At 36.1% G+C, this 12,692-nt stretch overlaps 1 long non-coding RNA gene across 1 annotated transcript; it reads left to right on the top strand.

Moving 5' to 3' along the window:
• The first annotated feature begins 651 nt into the window (after window positions 1-651).
• On the top strand, window positions 652-2,715 carry LOC128133801 (uncharacterized). Its single transcript, XR_008232100.1, has 2 exons — window positions 652-2,166; window positions 2,267-2,715. It is a non-coding gene; the product is annotated as an uncharacterized LOC128133801 (long non-coding RNA).
• The last annotated feature ends 9,977 nt before the right edge of the window (window positions 2,716-12,692 follow it).

Here is a 12,692-nt window from a genome sequence, read left to right as displayed (position 1 = left end):
GTCAATATTAATAAAATAATAAGGCTGCTATATCTTATATTGAAATACGGTGTGTTTAAAAAACGATTAATTAAATGATAAAGTTTTATGTAATATTTTAGTTTGATAAGGATAAAATATTTAAATTAATAAAAAGAAATCATATTTTAACCATTAAAAAACAATTTAAGTAAAGTTTAATATTAATAAAATAATAAAGCGACGGTATCTATCTAAGGTTTAGCATTGAATATGCTTTTAAAATTCTTTTCTTTTATTGATTTTTCACATAAAGTCATTAGTTTATAGTTTATACATAGACATAAGTTTGACTTATATACATACATACACGAAGGGGTATATACCGTTGCAACCCTTTAACATACATACTGTAAGTGCATAACTAACTTTCAGGAGAATAACTAACATATCTGCTAACCAATCTTAACCTTTGTAACTTCCATTCTAGCTTATACGTCAACAGCCATTGCTTTTGTCATCCTACAATTGTGTCAATGAGTGTTACAAGACCTTCCATTCAAGGGGGCTGACTTTTATAAGAAGCTAATTGACTAAAGCTTTATGGGAGGTGGAGAAGTGTCTTGCGGCTGCGATCATGGTTGCCTCTGGGCCACAATTAGGCTTAACTACAGCTCCCATGTCCTTTGTAGTTTTTCCTTCGTCTGATTTGAATGAAAAGCAGTTGAACATCCACGAGAACCAATTTAGATTCTTCTTCTCATTGCTACCCATCTCAATATCTCACGAGAAGAGGATAATGTTTTTCTTTGATTTCTTGGTTAACTTAATAAGTATGTATGTGATTAAAACAAGCAGCTGTCAGCTGTGTGTTTGTTTATATACACACATATGATGTCTTGGTCATCAAAGGTTGATTGATCAAAGGAAAAATCCCAGAAAATTCTATTTTCTTCAAGTGAATCTTGACCATTGACCAGTCTTCACTTTTTTTTCCTCTTGTGCAAGCAACCAACAGTGGACGCTGGTGTATGCTTAGTTTCATCGTCAAATTATTATCCAATTTGAAATAATTATCATTATTCTAATAAACAAAAATCCCTGTGATCAAACTGCATTAGGAAATTTTTTTATCATTAAATATCTTGAAACCAACAGAAATTGTCAAAGCTTTTTAATAACACGTCAGATATATACCAGAAGGCTACAATATTTGAATATAACCCAAATAAGAATAAAGAATCGAATTAGAAAATAATTAATTAGAGGACTAAATGATGGGTGCTGCAGCGGCGTCGTTTTGTCCGTCAACATCTCTGTCTAAACATGCAATTGCAAAGCACAGCTTCTCATCTATGCGAAACGACCAAACCTGAATCTTTTTGTTTATCACGAAATCCTTTTCATTGGCCTTCACAAAGCGGTTCCAGTTGGTTTTGAGGACGTAGTTGCTGGTGCTGATCATGTGCCACATCTTCAACATCATCGGCTTCTTATGCATCTCTAATCTTGGCCCCCACAATTTCACCTCAAACTCCATTCCATTCTCCAAATCTTCTATCTCATTTTTCCTCAAGAACTCATCCGGTTTGATCACTTGTTTCGTCGGCATACTCAACCTGTTCTGGAACCGGTTTATGTCGCCGCAAAAACCCCATTGTCGTCGCTATGACCGACGTCGCTAAAGATAACCACCGGTGATCCGTCGGAGATACGCTACTTTCAATCGTCACCTTTGGTTTGGCAAATAATCCAACGGATAGGGTTTGTTCCTATGATAAGGCATTAGAGACGACACCTTTAGCGGCGACATGTCGCCGCTAAAGGGGGCGATCCGTTGACTCACCCTTAGACGAAATCTGGCCCTACAATTCCAACCCAATCCAACGATTGGTAATCGCCAAAAAGTGCGCGTATGATTCCCTCCATTTTGTCGCCGCAAATAGCCCCATGTCGCCGCTATTAGCGTAGCCCTTTATGTTCCGGTTCGTCTTTGCCAGACGAACGTTCCTCTCCTTTCTTTCACACCGGCGATCTGCAATTTATGTGGCGACTCCCACCGCTCTCCACCGCTGATTGGGCTACAAACCCTTCTCCCACGGACGATTGTCCTCCAAAACCGAGTCCCACCGGCGGTATAACCTCCAAAGTGACTGCCACCTCCAATTCCGACGGGACCTTCGATTTCGTGCTGATATGTCCGGCGAGGTTAGTTTTCAGGACCCAATTGTGTTTGCATTTTTCTTTTAACTCACATTAACACCACCGATTCTTATTTGAAGTGATTTGTTTTTTTTTTTCGTTCCAGCAGCTTCACCACGACTAAATCTTCACCACTGTCTAGCTTTTATTTTTCCTGGTAAAAACAGGTTAGTTTGACAGTTTCACTTGATGGAAACTGTAAAATTGTTTATTTTGAAGCTGTGAAATTGTTTATTTTGAAGCTGTGAAATTGTTTATGAAGCTGTGAATGTGAATGATTATTTTGAAGCTGTGAATGATTATTATGAAGCTGTGAAATTTGTGAAATTTATTATGAAGCGGTGAAATTTGTGAAATTTATTATGAAGCTGTGAAATTGATTTTGAGTGTGAACTGTGAAATTGTGAATTTGATTATTTTGATTTCTTTGGATTGATATAAACTGGAAACTGTGAAATTGTTTATTTTTTCAATTGTTTGAATGTATGTTTCGGTTGATTAATTTGATTTGTTTTGTATGAATTGAGTAGTTTATATACATTCACTTGTTGATCATGTATGAGTCGATGAATTTATATGTGAAATTGATATATATATATATATATATATATATATATATATATATATATATATATATATATATATATATATATATATATATAAGAATAATGTTTTAGTTATAATACAAGTTAGGAGGTGCGGGAGTGGACACTTGTATTTACTAAACATTGTTAGTACTGAACCCTAATCTACTATGTTAAGTCAGGGGTCCCGCTTCCTGAATTTGTAATTTTTGAAAGATGAGTACTGTTTTAATTTATCCGTTGTTGGATAAATTAGGGAAAACGGTTCCTTTTGAAACACAGAAAAACGGAAAAACGTTCTCTTCATCTTCTCAAAATTGATTCAGATTTCAGGCCTAAAATCTGAATTGCTACAACAGGAATTATCACAGTTTAGATTTCGTGATACCCAAGGCATATAGGGTCGAAATATCAAAGAAGGAAAGTGTTTTTACACGATTCCTGTTTGTTATCTAGATTTTCTCTATAACTATTTCGTATTTCCCCAACAATCATGTTTGATATTTTCGTTTTCTGGAAAAGATGGCTGGCAATTCACTGAAAGACATGAATACTTCGTTTGGCAAATTAAAGAAATTTCAGGGCCAAGATTTCAGACGTTGGCAAAAGAAGATGCACTTTTGGTTGACCACTTTGAAGGTTGTCTATGTTCTTTCTACTCCAAAACCAGCAGATGTTGAAGATGCAAGTCTAGAACAGATCAGAAGGAGAAGCAAATGGGAGATTGACAACTACATCTGCCTTGGTCACATTCTGAATGGTATGTGTGATTCCCTCTTTGACACTCGTCAAAATATTGAAACAGCCAGTGAACTATGGAACACACTTGAAGCAAAATATATTGCTGAAGATGCTTCAAGTAAAAAGTTCATTGTTTGTGATTTTAACAATTATAAAAATGGTTGATTCTCGATCTGTAATGGAACAATATAATAAAATCCTACGAATTTATGGTCAATTTAAACAACACAACATGTTCATGGACGAATCCTTTGTTGTTTCAAGTGTGATTGATAAACTTCCACCCTCATGGAAAGATTTCAAACACCATCTGAAACATAGAAAGGAAGAGATAAGTTTGATTCAACTTGGGTGTCATTTGAAAATCGAAGAAGGACTTCGTGATGACGAGAATGACAAAGAAACTGGAAAGGGCAAATCTGAATTTGGATAGCCCCAAGTTCATATGGTTGAATGTGATAAAGAAGACAATTCTAATCACAAGGGCAAGGGTAAAAAACGTAAATATGAGGGTAACAACAAAAAGTCCAACAAAAAATACAAGGATTCCAAGGAACTTGTGTGTTGGAGATGCCATCTGAAAGGGCATATGAAACGTGACTGTCGGGTGAAACTTGGAAATAAAGGTGCTAGTAGTAGTGGAAAAGAGGGTACTGGTGGTGGCAGTGGGTCTCATGATCAATCTGCAACCAAAGTTCAATTTACTGTTGATCTTTTAAGTTCAGTATTTTATGTTATGCTACTAACCCCAAAAGTTTCTTTTGTACAAGGGGCTGATACAGTTTCATGGTGGCTTGATACCTGTTCTACACATCACGTGTGTAATGATGAATGATGGTTCACGAAGTTAAACATAGTAAATAAAGGTTCTGTCTTACACATGGCCGGATGAAGGATCAAAGCCAATTTTAGGAACTGGTGTTGTTAGCATTACGTTTACTTCTGAAAAAACAATTAGTTTGTTTGATGTATTATATGTTCCAAAGGTTCGAAAGAACCTTGTGTCTAGTGGTTTGTTGAAGTGTATGGGTTATAAAAGTGTTATCGAGTCGAACAAGTATGTGTTGTCTAAATGTGGAATATTTGTGGGATTTGGTTATTATTGTGACCGTGTTTTTAAGTTAAATGTTATAAGTTGTTTTGCATCACATGTCAAATCTACTTTTTATGACTTGTGCATCAAATCTTGATATTTCTATGTTATGGCATAATAGATTAGGACATGTTCATGTTAAGAGAATGGTTGAAATATCAAAATCCAGATTAATTCCAGCTTTTGACATTAATTCTGAAAAATGAAAAACTTGTATGTTAACTAAAATCACAAAACAACCGTTTCCAAACATTAATAGAAAATCAGAAGTGTTGGAATTGATTCATAGTGATCTCTGTGATTTTCATGCTACACCTTTCTTGGGAAATATAGAGTACATTGTTACTTTTATTGATGATTCAAGTCGGTTTTGTTATGTGTATTTATTACACTCCAAAAATGAAGCTTTGGAAAAGTTTAAAGTATACAAAACCGAAGTTGAATTACAATTGGTTATTTCGATAAAATATCGTAGGATGGATAGGGGAGGAGAGTACATGGATTATGAATACTTTCAATCGGTTGGAATCATTCATGAAACCACAACTCCTTACAACCCACAACAAAATGGTGTTGCTGAACAGAAAAATCGAGTTTTAAAGGAAATGGTAAATTCGATGCTTTCTTTTTCGGGTTTAAGTGATGGCTTTTGGGGTGAAGCTATGCTCACAGCTAATTATGTGCTAAACCGGGCTCCAAATAAACAGAACAAAGTTGCTCCTTATGAGCTTTGGCACAAGAAAACACCAAATTTGAATTATCTTCGAATTTAGGGATGTCGAACAGTTGTGAAATTACCCAAACCTAAAAAGAAAAATTTGGGTGAAAGAGGAATTGATTGTATATTTATTGGATATGCAGAACGTTTCAAAGCATATATGTTTTATGTTATAGAACCTAATGAAGCATATTCTGTTCATACCATTACAGAATCGCGAGATGCGATTTTTGATGAACTGCGATATTCTTCAATTCATAGACCAAAGGATCTGATTCCAAGCACAAGTGAGGTGGCTAAATCAGATGGAAAGGAAGTCGTTTCAATTCTAGAAACAAAACAACTTCGTAAAACCAAACGAGGTCGAGTCGCTAAAAATTTTGGCGAAGACTTTCAACTATTTTTGGTTGAAGGTTCGAGGGATAAAATGAAGAAACAATACTCATATTCCTCTCATTTTGAGACTGATCCAAAGACTTTTAAGGAAGCTATGGAGTCTCGAGATGTGTTTTGGAAAGAAATGGTTGATGATGAAATGTCATCCATTATGGAGAACAATGTTTGGGTGTTATCTAATTTACCTCCTGGTTCTAAACCTTTGGGATGTAAATGGATTTTCAAGAAGAAAATGTAGGTAGATGGAACCATTGATAAATTCAATGCCTGTCTGGTCGTACAAGGTTTTAGACAAAAGGTTGGTATCGATTATTTTGATACATATGCACTAGTAGCACAGATTTCTACCATTACATTGTTGCTTTCTTTGGCAGTTATTCACAATCTATTGATTCATCAAATGGATGTTAAAATAGCTTTTTTGAATGGTGATCTTGATGAGGAAGTTTATATGAAACAATCAGAAGGTTTTTTTTTCCTGGAAATGAGCAAAAAGTGTGTAGACTTGTGAAATCATTATATGGACTTAAATAAACTCCAAAACAATGGCATTTAAAATTTGATGAAGTTATTTTGTCTATGGTTTTTCTTTAAACCAATCTGACAAATGTGTTTACAACCGTTTTGATTCATCTGGATCTGGTGTGATCATTTGCTTGTATGTAGATGATATGTTGATTTTTGGCACTGATCAAAATCAAATTAATGCAACTAAGAATTTTTTATCTTCAGAGTTTTCCATTAGATATGGGGGTGGCGGATATAATCATTGGAATAAGGATTAAACGGGTGAACAAGGGACTTCCTATTACACAGTCACATTACATTGAGAAAATTCTCAAACATTTCAATTACAGTGATTGTACACCCGTTAGCACCCCTATGGATGTAAGCATGAAATTGATGCCTAATAGAGGCATATCAGTTTCTCAACTGGAGTACTCGCAAGCTATTGGCTCTTTAATGTATGCTATGACTAGCACTCATCCTGATATAGTTTTTGCAGTGGGAAGATTGAGTAGATTTACTCATAATCCTAGTACTCAACATTGGCTAGCGGTTCATCGTGTTTTCAAATATTTGAAAGGAACCAAGGATTATTGTTTGTGTTATTTAGGATTTCCTTCGGTCTTGGAAGGATATTCTGATGCGAGTTGGATATCCAATAGAGAAGATCATTCTTTTACAACTGGTTGGGTATTCTTACTTGGTGGAGGTGCTATCTCATGGGCATCTAAAAAGCAATCTTGTATAACAAGTTCAACAATGAAATCTGAGTTTATTGCATTGGCCGCTGCAAGCAAGGAAGCATAATGGTTAAAGAATTTGATTTATGATATTCCATTGTGGAGGAAACCGATTTCGCCATTATCTATCCGTTGTGATAGTGTTTCTACTTTGAGTAAAGCTTATAGTCAGGTTTATAATGGTAAATCAGACATATTGATGTTAGACATGGGATAGTTAGAAATCTAATAATGGATGGTGTGGTTTCGATTGAGTTTGTAAAATCACAACAAAAATTACAAGGTCGGCTTTGTAATTTTTGAAAGATGACAACTGTTTTAATTTATCCGTTGTTGGATAAATCAGGGAAAACGACTCCTTTTGAAACACAGAAAAACGGAAAAACATTCTCTTCATCTTCTCAAAATTGGTTCAGATTTCAGGCCTAAAATTTAAATTGCTACAACAGGAATTATCTCAGTTTGGATTTCGTGATACCCAAGGCATATAGGGTCGAAATATCAAACAAGGAAAATGTTTTTACATGATTCCTGCTTGTTATCCAGATTTTCTCTATAACTATTTCGTATTTCCCCAACATTTTCTCGAGATCAATTTTGTACAATGTTTTCTGGATCACCACCTTTGCTTTTTTTCCCCTTCAGCTTATTCCTAATGAACTCTTCCAACTCCTGGGTTATCTGGTTCTTCACAATCTCCACCTTTTTATTCTTCTCTACTGTTGGGGTACTTTTGAACCTTTTTCTTTCTTCAACTGGTTTCTTGGGTAAGACATCAATTAACTTAATCTTTTCCTCAACCAATTTAACGATCTTATGTAGATAGTATATATCTTCAGACTCCTCTTGTCCCATAGCAATATGAAAATGGACACGTTTGCAGTAGCGCCTAGTTCCTGTTGTATCTTCTGACATCATCTTTCTTTGCTTTTAAGTCAAAAGATCGAAATTTTGAATGACAGAAAAAGTTGCGTATGAATGATTAGTCTTTGCGTTTGCATGCTTATTTATAGATATGGGGAAGATGTTAGTTGTTGGATTACACAACAACTAACCTAATACAAATAGGAACTTTAGTTATATGTTAATTAAGGAAACTATATATATGGTTAATTTTATAAGGAAAGTAATATCTTTTTAATTTGACAATTACTGCCCTAATAACGGTTTATATGCCCAAAGAAAGGAAGGTTTGCTTATTTTCTTTCGTACCAATCTACTACCCGTATAATTATGTGGATTCGGTACTCATAGTAATCAAGGCACTCTCTATCTCACTTACCTCCGTAATATTTATATGGAGTGCGTATTTCTTTTTTTAGTTAATAGATACTATTTGCTTTATCATATAGTTAAATGAAATATTAAAATATTTTTATGAAATGCTATCAAAGCCTATCATTCCCATATATAAAATAGGAAATTCAAGAACATATTAAAGTATAGTAAAGTAGGTGTGAAATACCCGTAAGAAATAAATAATGAATTGTATATAATTATTTCTATTCAATTAATATCTATTACTGGCGATTTTAGAATAAAATTTGATTATATCAACTATTGTTTCATTAAAATGGTCCATAAATTTAAAATAGTCTTTTTTATTTTATTTATTTTATCGAGATAAACAAAGCCACGACACAATGATTCAAAGAACAAGAATCCATTGAGATCCAAGGACTTGAAAACTTCTTAAATGAGAAAGTAATCAACCAATATTGTTTTATATAGTTTATTTTGACTTTTTATTTATTAAGTAGTATCACTACAAGAATAAGCATTTATAAGGATGACATTTGTCGTCCCTATTGGCTACCTATAGGGACGACATGTCGTCACCATAGTGTTGACAATTTTTTTCACTTTTGAAGCTATAGCGACAACTTCTCGTCTCAAAGTGTTAAGCAGGGAAGGAAGTTGGTTTGGCGCGTTCTTGAAACACCTGTAGCGACGACTTATCACTCTAACAAATAACCAAAATTAAAAATAACATATTTTTTTAATCATTCGTGGAAATAAATCGTTTGGCGGATAACTATATGGACGACTTGTCGTCCCCATAGCTTTCTATGCCCATATTTAGGAGAGTAGCCTCCACCATTTCATTCACGCACACTTAATCATCAATCTCTCTCTCGATCAATCGATCGACAATTCTCCCCTAGCGACTTCCTCACCTCCCACTCCCGGAAAATCTTCTTCCTCTCGCTCGATCCTCATAATAGTTGTCGAAGACGAACGACGATTAGCTTCAGTGCTGTGACACCAGTGTTTCTGGGCTAAAACATTAATAATGGTGTAATAGTCTAGGTCAACCTTTGTAACTCATTTTGAAGTAATAAAGAGGAATTATGTGAATTATGTGCTTATTTGCTTAATTATTAAGATTTAATTAATTAATAATAAAAATAAGCGTTGGAAATAAATATTAGATAAAGCCGATATCTTTTAAGAAAGTTGTAGTGGCCAAAACAATGATTCCGAAGATATATAAAGAATGCCGAAATCCGAGTTATAACAAAGAAGTTATGACCTATCGAAGTTTCGCGACGAAACCGGCTCGACACCGGGAAGTGTAAAAAGTGAATTTACGATAAAGTACTTTTTAGCCTTAGCAATCTAAGCGAAATTCGTAGTGTTCGTTAAACCGAGAGCGTACATAAAAAGAACGCCCAAATCTGACTTCATATGAGTAAGTTATGATTTTTCTAAGTTTTAGCTTAGCAGCAGACAGCTAAAAACTCGAATTTAAGATCGAGCAATATTTAGCCGACACAACCTAAACGAGAATCGAAGGTCTCATCAATAGTAGTACAATGGTAAAAAGACTGATGAAAACGGACGTCGGATGAATAAGTTATGAATTTTTAACGGATTTACATGTCCCGGTCTGTTAAAAATAATAATATAAAAATTAAAGTCAAAATTAGCCGACGAAGTCTAAACAAAAGTTGTAGAGCATAATTTTCCCTACGCGTGATTATATAGAATGTCGACAACGGAGCCCGTATGCGAAAGTTATGGATTTTAGAAGGTTTGGGTGCAATTTCCGAGAAATTCGCATGGTGCAGATCTGGCCACGTCACCCTTCTCGCGAATTCGACCCGTGTCCGATGCTGATGACGTATCCGAAGCGTGGCCAAGTTCGGATCCAACGTGTGTTCACCATCAGTCTCGGTCTCGCATAGCTAGCCTCGTGGCCTCGCCTCGCAGCGCCACCTGCCCTTCGCGTGTCCGAACCTCGCACGAGCCACGTCTCCCCTCCGATTCGAGCCTCGCAGCCACTACGTGGAGCCTCCTTAGCTTCCAGTCTTCGTCTCGCACCCTATAAATAAGAGGGTTGCGAGATCTCCCAGCTAGAATTAGAAAATTGTCATTTTTCACCCCTAAACTAATATTTTGACTATTTTGACTTTTCCCGGAGCCCCGAAATCATTTCCAACACCTGAAACACGTCTGAAGTGCCCGAAGACCCGGAAAAATTTATCTTTTCGGTTTTGAAGCTCCGACCCTCGCAGAGCCCGGTGTCTCTATAAAACTCTCGGTTTTATCAGAAACGATCATCTTAAGAAACGAAGTGTTGTCCGATTATCATCAAATCAAGTGAGTGTATAGTCACTTTCATCTTACACATAAATATGAAGTATTTTATATAAATACGTGCTATGTGTATATATATTGATTGTTTATTTGAGATGGTTGTTGAATGAATGTTTTATACAAGTTTTAAAATGATTTAAACTGTATATATATATTATCTACAAATATGTTGGGTATAACATAGGTAGATGAAATAGTTGGTATGTGATAAAATGATGAGAGGCCTCGATGTTGTTGTTGTTCCAATCATCTAGCGGAGTATGGATGATGACCACAGACTCTTCTAGACAGTCTAGTGGAACGCTAACAGGCTCGTAGCTTGTAAGTGTGTGGGCTTGAATTTCACCGGTGTATTCCATCCCCCACATGGTTGCCTTACAGATATATATGGTTGAGGAATCCCCTTAGCAGTAAAGTCCATTCCGATGATAAAATCCTTAGACTAGGTCCCTTATATAGGTGTTTAGGGACGTAAAGTGACGATAACGGGAATGGGTAATCAGGGTTATTGTTGGTTTGATGAAATTAATAAATTTATTGTTGATCGGCGAAATTAATAAATTTATTATTATTTGTGGGTTGAAAACCCTATATGCTCACCAGGCTCCCAAGCCTGACCCACTCAGCTTTCTGTTTTACAGGTAGTGGACCCAATGCATAATTTGGATGATGATGAGGGATTTTTGGATTATAGGCCAGTAGTTGTAAATAACTGTTGTAAGGCTTATAATGTACAGTTTATGCTTTTGATCTGTATCGAACATGACATCCCGAGTCTGTTTAATGAAATACATTTTTACGGAAATGCTTTGATAAATCTTTATCATATTTTTATTTTGGGAACAAATTCCGCAAACACTTTTATGTAAAATGTTACTCCGATTTTCAAACAAGCATAAACAAAATCGGTCTTTTCTGGCCGAGAAATTGGGGATGTCACAGTTGGTATCAGAGCATTAGTTTAAGCGAACGAGGAATTTGTAGGATTTCTAGACTTAAACTTAGAATACTAAGTGATGATTTTGAGATGAGTGTCTACCATATTTAAGACACGAGCACTAGTATATTTTAGGAAAGTTGCCTAAAATGCTTTTGTTCGGATCTATGGTCTGTTGCCGACCGGATCTAGAAACCTTATGTGTGTAGGATTCTAAGCGTATGACTACGATATTAGAACTAGCATGCAAACGTTTCGGAGTCTATAGTGAATAAAGATCTAAATTCACCCTACTCGGTGTATAAATCAAAAGGGCAAGAACCGCAGTGGAGCTGGGAATGCAAATGGGAATAGGAATCAACCCCCAGTACTTGAGCAATTACCTGTTGCAGGAGCTGCACCTGAGCCAATGATGATGGCTGGAGTACAAGCGATGATACAGATGATGTTGGATCGCCAAATGGAGGAGACAAGGCGATTACTGCAACAGAATAGGGAAGAAACTACGATACCTGTTGAACAGCTCGAATTGAATGAAGGGCAATCAGTAGGAGGGAACTACAGTGGGACTGTTGGTCAAGCCAACCCACCGATAGTTAGACAAAACAACCAAGATGGAGGTGATGGACGTGGATGCAAATACAAAGATTTCATGGCATCCAAACCATCGTGTCTATTCAGAAGTCCGACACTGGTGGAAGTTATAAATTGGATCTCCGAAATGGAGACAATGTTTGAGAGTTGTGAGTGCGGCAACAAACAAAAGACCGCACTTGCAATTCCTCTGTTAAAATATGGTGTATTAAGCTGGTGGAAGTTACTAGCTGATTCGATGCCCAAGGGAGAAGCTAGCAAGATATCTTGGGAAGACTTTGTGGTACAACTGAAATTGCAATACTGCTCTAAGCAGGATCTTCTAGAAATCAATAATGAGTTTCAGAATTTGAAGAAAGAAAAAAATGAGCATTATTGAATATGCTGCTAGTTTCACAGAAAAGATGAAGCTTATTCCATACTTAGTTCCAACTGAACTCTCTAAGTTCAATAAGTTTGCACATGGTTTACCATCGGATTTTGGTCCAATGGTTAAGCAAGCAACCACATTGAAATCCGCCATCTGGGCTGCTAAGAATGTTGAGACCTAGATCAGGGAGAAGGGTTGGGAGAGGACAGATGTTGGTGAGAAGAGGAAGTTTGAGGGACCTTCGAGGCCCAA

Source organism: Lactuca sativa, chromosome 4 (genome assembly GCF_002870075.4).
Source record: "Lactuca sativa cultivar Salinas chromosome 4, Lsat_Salinas_v11, whole genome shotgun sequence".
NCBI classification, from domain to species: domain Eukaryota; kingdom Viridiplantae; phylum Streptophyta; class Magnoliopsida; order Asterales; family Asteraceae; genus Lactuca; species Lactuca sativa.
Note: the sequence above shows the minus strand (reverse complement) of the source record. Positions and strands in the feature narration are given on the sequence as shown.